This window comes from Hipposideros armiger, unplaced genomic scaffold (genome assembly GCF_001890085.2).
Source record: "Hipposideros armiger isolate ML-2016 unplaced genomic scaffold, ASM189008v1 scaffold_178, whole genome shotgun sequence".
Classification (NCBI taxonomy): Eukaryota; Metazoa; Chordata; class Mammalia; order Chiroptera; family Hipposideridae; genus Hipposideros; species Hipposideros armiger.
The window spans coordinates 1,158,177-1,168,894 of record NW_017731528.1 but is presented as its reverse complement, the minus strand read 5'-3'; the positions used below and the strand labels follow the sequence as shown (position 1 = coordinate 1,168,894).

Here is a 10,718-nt window from a genome sequence, read left to right as displayed (position 1 = left end):
GGAGTACATTGCTTCACTGGCCCAAGTTGGCACCATTATTGCGCTCTTCCCAGGCGAGGGAGATCAGTTGCCGGCTTCTGGACAGCTGCTCACTGCAGCTGCTTGGCTGCTCACGCTGGCTGCTGGCTACACATGGTAGCCCATGGCAACTCACTGCAGCAATGGCTGCAGCCTACACTGTCGCCGGCGACTCACGGCATCCCAGCTCCAGGTTGAGCTGTTGTTCAGCATCTTAGCTGTACAGGGCAGTGTCACTGGCCCTCATATGTGGGATCCGAACCGGGGCCCTCTGGCGTCCCAAGCCAGCTCTTAACCAACGTGCCACTTGGCCGACCCCAGTGTTCATATTCTTAAAGCTTTATTATATTTTGCCCTTGTTTGAGACAAATGGAATCTTTAATCAGATGCGACAGTATTGCTGTACTGGGAAGAATATATATGAAATCTGGAGCTCTTATCTTTATTGTCAAAAGGTGTGGAACAATAAGAAATTTTATATTTTTTATCTTTCTAGGCATTGACATCTGTCTGTGCTCCATTTAACAATATTATTAACATGTATATGATTATATTGAATAACATTTATTATAAGAAGATGTTCAATTTGCATGTGTATTTCTTAGGGAATGCCAGTGAGCCTGAAGTGTTTTCTTCTATTGGATTCTCTAACAGTATTTTATGTAGGGCATTTTAAGTTAGGAAACAAGTACACAGAGACTGCTTTCACTGCATGCATTTTCCATTTTTTATTTCAGTTGGTTAACTTTGTTTTGTTTTGTTAATTTTCTTCTATTCCTGTCAAAGCATAGAATTGGGATTTTAGAATTGAACAGGACTTTTGAACTGTGCAAATGTAAGACGTTTTTATGTACAGCTGCAATATGTAAAGATCTAACAATTGTCAGTGAGAAAAATCTCTGTTGGATAAATCCATAATTTTGAACCATGTGGCTCTGGGTAACAATTGTAGTTTATTTTTGTTCTATTTTGGTTGTATAACAGCAAGAAAAAAAAGTTTTACATAGTTGGAGTTGCAAATTTTTGTATCTACAACCTGTTTTTTAAACAAGTCACTTTGTAATCTTATTAAAGTAGAGTTGGGAAGAGAGTTCTGAAGGCCAGCACCAAACACTTACTTTACAAGATAAGGTGATCATCTTAAAAGTGTGTTGAAATTTGTGTTACAACACATTTGAGCATATTTGTTGTTTTATTGCATATTTTAAAATATATTAATTTTTTGGGTCAAGTTTTCCACAACACTTGAAGCACTTTGGAATGTGAGTGCTTATTTCTTTTTCAGTGAGATAAATTACTCAGTTTTTTTACTTTATATCAATGCCATGTGTATATTTTGCTGTAGTTACCTGCATAGCTTGTCTGGATTTATTTTTGTGAGAATTTGGAATTGAATTTGTAAACCATTGAAAAATCTATTTTAGAGTTTAAAAAATGATGTGTATAGGGGTTTGCAAAATCACTTGACACACGACTTTGGGATTTGTTCTAGTTTGGTTTTAACTTCATAGCAGTACACTAAAAATCAGAACTAATAAAATTTAAGGAAACTTTATGGTCTTTAATTTGAAAGAGGGTATGACTGTTGTGGGTTTTATTTTTACTGATTTTGTCAATGTCCTGTAAGTACTGATGTTTACTATTTGAAGAAATGATTTAAGTTTAAACTGGATATTAGGATAAATAGGTAATGAATATTTAGTAAATCTGGTTTATAAAAGCTTGTATATTTGTTTAATTGTTATATGTTATATTGTGGTTTTGTTGAAGAGCTACCATATTGTTGTTAGAGAATTTCAACCATTTTCTTTAATATCTATAGGTTGCCAGGGATTAAGTTTTTCTTCTCCAGAGGCTCTAGATTTTTTTCTCTGTAGTGTTCCTAGTGAATTTGAAGTCAGATTTGTTTTTGTTAACCTATAGTTTAAGGTTCAAAAAGTACACCTAAAACTAATACAATGTTATATGTAAATTAAAAAATTTTAAAAATATTCTTAAATTATTAAATATTTTAGTATTATTCTGATATTAGGAGTTAATGTTAAATTGTAATTTAAGATAAATTTACTAGGGATAGTATTGTTGCAACTTCATATTAAAATTGGTGGAAGATCTGTTGTAATTCTTGTAGTAAACGTCTTTCTAACCATTTAGATTGGATGGGAAAAATACTTAATTGGCTATTTTAAGTAAAATTGTGATGTACAGTTAGAGGTTTCAGACAGTAGAGTTTATAAAATGTGACTAATTAAATGAGAAATTATTCAGTGTTTTTATTTTATAGCAATGCCATATGTATGTTACTTTTGCTATAGTTACCTGTATACCTTGTCTGGATTTACTTTTGTAAGAATTTGGAACTGAAATTATGATTTTCTAACTTAAAAACACTAAAGAAACTTTTTTGTAATGCTGGAACAGTTTTGTAATGGTTCGTTTCTGAGGCATGTTTTTTTGCTTGGAAAGAGTGGTGTCTCTTGGACCAGTCTGAGTTCAGGCTAATTGCTCAGGGCACTGTGAAAGTCATTTATTCAACAACTGTATATTATAACATCTATAGCTCCTGGAGTCATAAAAGATGTGTTCTCTTAATAGTTGGCTAGCAGTTTCTTTGGCACTATGTTCATATGAGTATTTTGTGTAGACTTCTAATGCTGCACTCTAGGACCCTAATTTGGCGTTTGTAAATTTTTGGTTAGGTCCAGTGATTATTAGATTAATGAATTGTGCTTTTGGGCCTATACAACTAAGAAAATGTTAGAGTGGAACTGAAAATTTAAGTTAAATGAAAATTTTATATTATCCTTTTGTTTTGGATTTTATTTTTTTCTTTGAAGCTTGTCATATTTTATTTTAATTATTTCTGGCCCTAACATGGTATCAGAGTTTTTATGTTCATGGTTTTATGTTTGTTTTGAGGTAATTGTTTTGAGGTGTTTGTTTTAATTAGTTATATAAAATTATTACTATAAAATTGAACAGGTTTTCGCTTCACAACTATCATTACTATGAATATTGTCTCACTTTCTACTTTTATTTTTTTTACTTTTTTAAAAAGATTTTATTGGAGTCCCGGCCCGAGCTGAGCAGCCGCTGAGCTACCGACAGGTGGCAGGATGGCTCAGCTAAAAAAAAAAAAAAAGATTTTATTGGGGAATTGGGGGAGGGGAACAGCACTGAGGAATTGGGGGAAGGGGAACAGATAGGTTGCTATTCTTTTATTCTTCAGTCTAGTTGTGGAGGACGTTGTTTCACTGGCCCATGATGGTATTATCATTGTGCTCTTCCCGGGTGAGGCAGATCAGTCGCTGGCCTCTGGACTGCCGTTCACGGCAGCTCTTGGCAGCTCACATATGCTGCTGGCCACTCATGCTGGCTGCGGGCCAAACACGGTAGCTTATGGCAGCCCACTGCAGCAGGGGCTGCAGCCTACACCAGCACTGGCGACTCACGGCAGCCCAGCTCCAGGTTAAGCTGTTGTTCACCATCATAGCTGTAGAAGGCAGTGTCACTGGCCTTCATGTGGGATCTGAACCGGGCCCTGCTGTTCAGAGCTAGCGTCCCAAACCAGCTCTTAACCAATGTGCCACTCGGCCGGCCCTGTGTTTCTTTGATTTTTAAGACCAATCAGTGAACATGTGAAGAACATCTATCTGGGAAAGAATTCTGATGAAAATTGTCCTGAGTTTTGAGTCTTATGAAAACAGAGGCAATAGATTTTTATTTAGCAATAATCTGTATTGGAGAAATAGATTCTTAGTACCTGAAGTTTAGCATTTTTGAATCTGTGGTCTCATGAGCTTATTGATGCAAGTATTGTTGTTTCATTAGGTTAGGTGAGATCTTAATTGTGGAACTTTTGAACTCATGTAAGGGAAGGTACTGTTCTTTTTAAAGCCCTCTACTCCATCTTTTAACACCAGGGAGAATTTGGTTTCAAAAACAGTCATTAAGCTAGGTAATAGATTTGAATACCAAGTATCATAAGAATTAATGAATGTTTCCAAATTAATATATGTGGTTGAAGTTTACTTTTGCTCTCCTAGTTTTTAAACTATGTTTGGAGAAGGAAGTGTGGGTTCATTTAGCTTTCTTGGTTAAGAGTTAAAAAGGGATAGGGTGTGGTAACCTTGTATTAGGGACTGAGGTGAGGCTATGTTACTAATTAATATAGATTGAATATAGAAGTAATAAAAAACATCACTAAAGACATAGGGCAGAGATATTTTTATTGTTTCATATTTTGAGGAAATTATCCTAATTTCCTATTTTATAATGGGGAGACTGAGGCTCAGGTGTGAAGTGATTGTCTTTCGGCATATGAGAAGGGAGGGAAAGATAGAGCTAGAACTCAGTTGGGAGGGCGGTGGGGGAGTTAGCAGCAAAAAACGCCCAGAACCTAGAAAAGTTACTTATTATCTCCCTTTATTAGGGAAAAATATCATTCAGTAAATATTTATTGGCCAGACACTATGTTAAGTTCAGGGGATACAGTCATGGGCATAAGAACATAGGTCTTTGCCCTCATGGAACATACAGTCTAAATGGAGGATACAGATTACAGGTAAACATAATTACAATTCAGGTAAGTGCAGCTGAGGAAATGTGTGTGATAATGTGAGGGTATAACAAGGGAGATCTAATTTAGATGGTGGATGGGTTAGTGAAGTGTTTGAGAGGATCTTGAGGGAGTGACACTTATGCAAGAATAGAAAGACATTCAGTAAAACCTTTCAGGCCCAGAAAGAGCATTTATTTGTGCAAAGGGCCCCTGAGATAAGGAGGCTCTTGGACTCTTCCAAGATCTAAAGGAAGGCTCCTACTAAGTGCAGAAGCGTAATGAGCAGGGTGGGGAAGAGTAGTGTTGAAATCTAGCAGGGATCAAATCGGTCAGGCATCTTACAGGTTGGGGGAGAGTAGTCTTAGGTTTTCTCCTAAGCACACTGGAAAGCCAAGTGATTGGTGATCTTGAAAAAGCTCTTTAGATATCCTGGGGAATCTAATAGGCAATGTTAGTAATTCAGCAGGAAAATGATGGTTCATTTCAGGGTTAGAGGGGTGTAATAAGAGATGGATAAAAGTGGGCAGTTTAAGATTTATTTTGGAAGTAGAATAGGACTTGGGGATGGCATAGCTGTAGGTAAAGAAAGGAGAATGATGAGTTAAGGATGAACTCTAGATTTCTAGTCTCAGTAGCTAGACACACAACTCCCAGATGGCAAAGACTGGAGAAGGTGCAGAAACAGAGTGAAAGAAAATTTAAAATCACTTGGAGTAGGCAGTTTAGGGCCTTAGAAACATCTTGATTGAGAAATATGGAGTCTAGGGTATCGAGATACTATTTAAAATCATGGGGGTGGGTGAGATCCCCAAAGGAAGTTAAAATCACTTGAAAGTACCTTACAGTTAAATTTTGGTCCTATGGGAAAGAATAAATTATTCCTTATCCCTAGAAATTCTATGCCCTGAAGATAACCTGTGTGAATTAATTTATTCATTTATTTGTTAGATCAAAAGGGATTTTTGTTTAGACTCTATCATAATCCTTAAATGGATTTTTAGTATATTAATTAAGTGATTCTTATCAGCTTCTAAAGATAGAGTAGCATTGTTTTAGATATCTGAGAGTAGCATTGTTTTAGATATCTGATAAAAATATGTTAAGAAAATTTTGTGGCTAGATTGTAAGCAACATGAGGGATAATCTATCTGTTATGTCATCTGTCATTGATCCCTGGTCCTTTTCCTCATGTTGCCAGAGATTAGTATCATCAATTTAGCGTGTATTACTGCAAATTATTTTCTGTGCAAATACAATCATATACCCATAAAAATTATATAGTAAGATTGTGTGTGCATTTTGAAAACATGTATGTACACCATATGTATCTTTCTGCAACTTGCTTTTTTTTACTTAGCTGTATATCTTATTTTTCTGGGTTAGTATGTAAAGCTCAACCTCTTTTTTTAACTGTTGTGTGATAGCTCATGGCATGGGTTTAACACAGTTTAGACATTCTGTTGATGGACATTTAGTTTTTTTCAATTTTTTGTTATAGATCATGCCGCACAGAATGTATTGTGTAGTAGTTTCTTTGGGTTCATGTGTGTTTTCTCTAGGGGAGATTCTGAGAATAGACTTGTTGAGTATTTGTTTGTTGTATGGTCCTGCCAAACTGCCTTCCACTGGACCCATTATACTGACTGAATTTCCACTATTCACATTCTTGTCAACACTGGATACTAACAAATAGTCAGTTTAATTTGTGTTCTTTCTAAAGTATGGATATCAGTTTTTCTGTCACAACTATGTATGTATATATAATATATTTTTTGTTTTGCAAATTTTTACACCTCATTTATGGTTTTTTCTTTGCTGTGGAAACATTTTATAATGTCATGGGAAAAACCCATTTCACTATTGCAAGAAATACAATAGAAATAGCTATAACAAATATCCAAGACTTTTATGAAGGAAATTGTAAAATAATAACCACAGGACAGGGGCCGGCCGAGTGGCGCNCATATTCATGGTGTCTTTCTTTAATGCATTGTTAATAGTATGTATCACCGTCCCCTCCCACCTATCCTTTTAAACATTTGAAGGGGAAAAGCAGGGAGTAAACGCGGCTCCGGGCTCCGGCTGGCGGAGGGGCCACTGGAAACGCCGGAGGTGTGGCCTGCACCTGATGGACAGCCTCCCGGACCACCCCCTCGAGGGGGTCCTGAAGGAAGGCCGACGGAGCCAATGGACGTGCCCCGGGCGCCCCGCCCCGCCCTCCCTGTCAGCCAATGGGGCTGCAGCAGGCGGGGTCTTCCCGGGCTCGGCCGCTCCGCCGCCTTCTCCGCCTCCTTCTGCTCACCAGCGCTAAACCCGGGACTGGACCGAACGGAGTTGTGCGCGTTGCCGAAGGGGGTGGGCCGGGGGAGGGGAGGTTCGTTCCGCGGAGCCGCAGCCAGAACCGGGTGAGGCTCGTCCCCGCTGTCTTCGCAGTCCGGGTCTGCCGATGGTGGGGGTGGCTGGCGCAGCGCAGCCTTGGGAGGCGGAGGCGGAGGCGGAGGCGGCGGCGGCTGGAGAGGCGGAGATGGGTGAGGGCGGCCTCCAGAGCCTCCCCCCGGCCCGGGACTAACCCCCGCGGCGCGGCCGCCGTCGCCCCTGCGCGTCGGGCCTCGGGGGCTGCTCCGGGCTCCGCTCATGTCACGGGCGCCGGCGCGTGCGGCCCGAGGGCTGCGGGCGTGCGGGCGAGGCTGGGAGGGCCGGGTGAGGACGCGGGCGTGGGGCGCCTGGGGCGGGGGGCGCCGAGTGTTTCCCTTTCTGTGCGGGGGGGGTGGGGGGAGGGGCGCGAGGTAGTGGTCGGGCTCCCCGGGCTACGCTGGAGCCGGGGGCCCCTAGGTGTTGGGGGGCGAGAGTCTGCCTCTGCCCCGGGCCCTTCCTGCGCGCTCTCCTCCCCGGCATCGCGCTGCGCGGCCCTGGTTCCTCACGTATTGTTTGGCTGGGTCTCTAATGGCGGACGGGGAGGCAGCGCTGCCGGTCGCCGACTGCAGGCGGGGTGGGGGGGGGCAAGTCTTGGGCCCAGGGCAAATGCTTGGGGCAAATATGGGAGATTTCAGCCCAGCAGTGACGTGAGCTGACCCTACCTTCGAATTGGTGCCCGGAGTGACGGGGGTGATGCCCGGTGGGCCAGTTTGGGAGGGAATACCATTCGCTTGCTGGCGTCGAGGCAACGTTCGCCCTTCCCCCGCCTCCTTCCCGGGAGCAGGCTTGGTGTCCTCCGCCTCCTCCCTCCAGATTTCGCATTTCACGTGGGTTTTGGTCCCAAATACATATCTTACGCCTTTTTGCTCCGCTTTACGTACGATGGGTTGTTGGGTCTCGGGCTGGGCAGTGATAGTAGAAGGGCCGAACCTTCTTGACCTCTTATTCCCTTCTCTGCCTCCTCCTGGTGGGAAGGGTTTGGTTCTCCCACCTGGATAGGTTGTTCTTGATCCATTTCTCATTTTTCTTCTTACCCAGGGTCAGGAATCGTCTTCAACCCTGTCTGGTACATCTTTGACAGAAAGTGAGAAGGAAAACATCCCCATTGTGAGTCCTTTGCCCCTAATTTGTTGCTGTTAGAGACGTTGTCAGGTTGTATGTAGGGTTCAGCCATGGGACTCGTCTGTCCCCGTTGTTTTGAGGGGGAGGAGCTTTCCCTTGGGTGGCAGCTGCCCCCGGGGCGAAGCCTGGGTAATGGCTGGGAGGCAGCTGGGAGTGGGCGCTGTTTGCACCGCTGCAGACATCGCTTCTGCTGCTGCAATACCAACCTCAGCAACCAGACGACGGGCTCCTGCAGCTGCTCACGTTACCCGGGAGGAGGGGTGCTGGGGAGGAGGGTATATTTCTGGTGCCCTCTAGAGTTCCACAGTGGGAACTGAAGTTACTTCCTTTTAAATGCTATGCAAGCAACCATCTTTAACATTTTTTCTACTTTTACAGTGGAGTTTAGTGTTTGTAATTTGTTGGTTTTAAGGCAGTCTGGTGATGTGCTAGGCAATTAGAAAACAACCAGGCAAAATTGCCGTCAATTGAAACTAGTTACAAAATAACAGTGAAGGTACGCTCTGGACACATTGTATACACTCTTAGAGTTCATTGATAGTTAATATTGTAACTTTTAGATCTCTGCCAAAGGTGAATCATAAGGATAGTGGCTTATACTTAAGTATTAATTACCAAATGGGTCAAAAGACAGGTAATTGATTGTGAATATTTGCTGAATATTGATTGTGAAGGATGTGAAGATGGCAACTTATATTAAATAGATACCATTCTAGGCCCAGTGCAGGACACTTTCACGTATTAGTTCCTTTGATCTTAGCAAGTAGACCGCTGGATAATAAAAATGGCACATATTGAGCCCCTATTGTATGCTAGCACAATTCTAAACTAAGGTGTTTTTTTTTAAGTTTATTTAGAAACTTTCAAATTTATGAGTGAGAAGAGGTTCAGTATCCTATGTGTACCTATCATTTGCATTCTGTAATTATCAACACATGTCCAAACTTATTTTTAACACGTGTTAAGTAATCCTTATGAAAACCCAGTGATATGGGTACTGTTTTTAGTCCTAATTTGTAGAGGAAGAAACAGGCATAGTCTGATTTGGTGAAGCAAGGATTTGAATTTAAGTAGTTTGATTACAGTGCCTAAGTTCAGCAACTATGCTGTCCTGCTTTAAGAATATGCTTTTCTTAAACAAATTTAGAAATTGAAACGGAAAAAAAATCCAAGGTTAGAATCTCTTCAGTCTTGGTTCTTTTCCTAGAGAACAGTGTGTAAACAAATATATAATGTTTGAATCTTACAGACTACCTTTTAAAAAAATAATAGAACCATAGGTATCAATTAGATCATTTTACTGCCTTATTTCAAAACTAACAGGCTCTGTTTGAATTAAAAATAATATAGTCTCTTTTTCAGTGTGTCTTTGTACAGTTTAGAGTCTAATTGCTTCTTACATACTGCAACTTGAATGAATATGACTTCTCTAATAGGTTTAAAGCTCTTTTCAGGCATTAGGTCATTAAGATGTAATGGATCAAGGATCAGATCTTTCAAATACATGGGCAATATTTATTTTATCACCACACATTTTCAGAAAAGATTGACCTTTATCAGATTTTTTTCTTGGTTCTTAGTTGTGATGTTGATAGGGGGACAGTTTATGATTGGTTATGTTTTTGGTAGACATTTGGAGATGACATACAAAATGTATAGTCAGGACTTTTCTGCAATATCAACACATGTATACTAAGGAAAGCCATGGTTCTTTCAAATAATACCAAAAAGTGCTTGATATGGGGGTGGGAGGTGGTGGGGGTGGTGGATTGGGAGAGGGGGGACTGTCACTTTGAGGGGTAAAAAGTATAACTATTGCACTGTGTTGTACACCAGAAACTAATTTAAAAAAAAGTGCTTATTGATTTGCTTAATGCTTTAGCTCAGAATTTAAAATTCCTTTACTTAAAAACACCAGTTAATGGTGTTTTAATGTGCCTGACAATAAGATGAAGATAACCTGACAATTTTTAATTGACCTTGACTAAATAAGTTTTTTATTACACTTAACATTTATTGGGTACTTAATATGAGTTAGATGCTACTAGATGTACTTAGGAACTATTTTAACAGTTAAAAATACATACTTTGCATATTCATGGTGTCTTTCTTTAATGCATTGTTAATAGTATGTATCACCGTCCCCTCCCACCTATCCTTTTAAACATTTGAAGGGGAAAAGCAGGATAGTCCCTACTTTTCCATGTTCCACTTTTATATAATCTCATGGGCTGGACTTTTTTGTACCTTGTTTGGTGAGACAACCCTGAATCACCTCACACAGATGCTGACATATGAGTGTTTTATTTTTTGCGTGGATATGGAGCTTGACATGCCATCTTTGTACAACAGTGTTCATATTTTTTTTTTTTTTTTAAGATTTTTTTATTGGAGACTTGGGGGATGGGAACAGCGCTAGGGAATTGGGGGAAGGGGAACAGACAAGTTGCTGTCGTTTGTTGTTCAGTCTAGTTGTGGAGTACATTGCTTCACTGGCCCAAGTTGGCACCATTATTGCGCTCTTCCCAGGCGAGGGAGATCAGTTGCCGGCTTCTGGACAGCTGCTCACTGCAGCTGCTTGGCTGCTCACGCTGGCTGCTGG

The 10,718-nt window shown here is 40.7% G+C and overlaps 1 protein-coding gene across 6 annotated transcripts in view; it reads left to right on the top strand.

The window, feature by feature from the left end:
* The first annotated feature begins 6,629 nt into the window (after positions 1–6,629).
* The window catches only part of ZMYM2 (zinc finger MYM-type containing 2), a 106,711-nt gene continuing 102,622 nt past the window's right edge, over positions 6,630–10,718 (top strand). For 3 of the 6 annotated variants that reach the window (XM_019652365.1, XM_019652364.1, XM_019652359.1), the window contains exons 1-2: positions 6,630–6,984; positions 8,033–8,101. The gene's annotated coding sequence lies outside the window, so the exon portion shown is untranslated. Of the gene's footprint in view, positions 7,108–7,129; positions 7,280–7,827; positions 8,102–10,718 lie in introns of those variants that run through there. The other 3 variants (XM_019652361.1, XM_019652362.1, XM_019652363.1) reach the window with 3 other exon arrangements.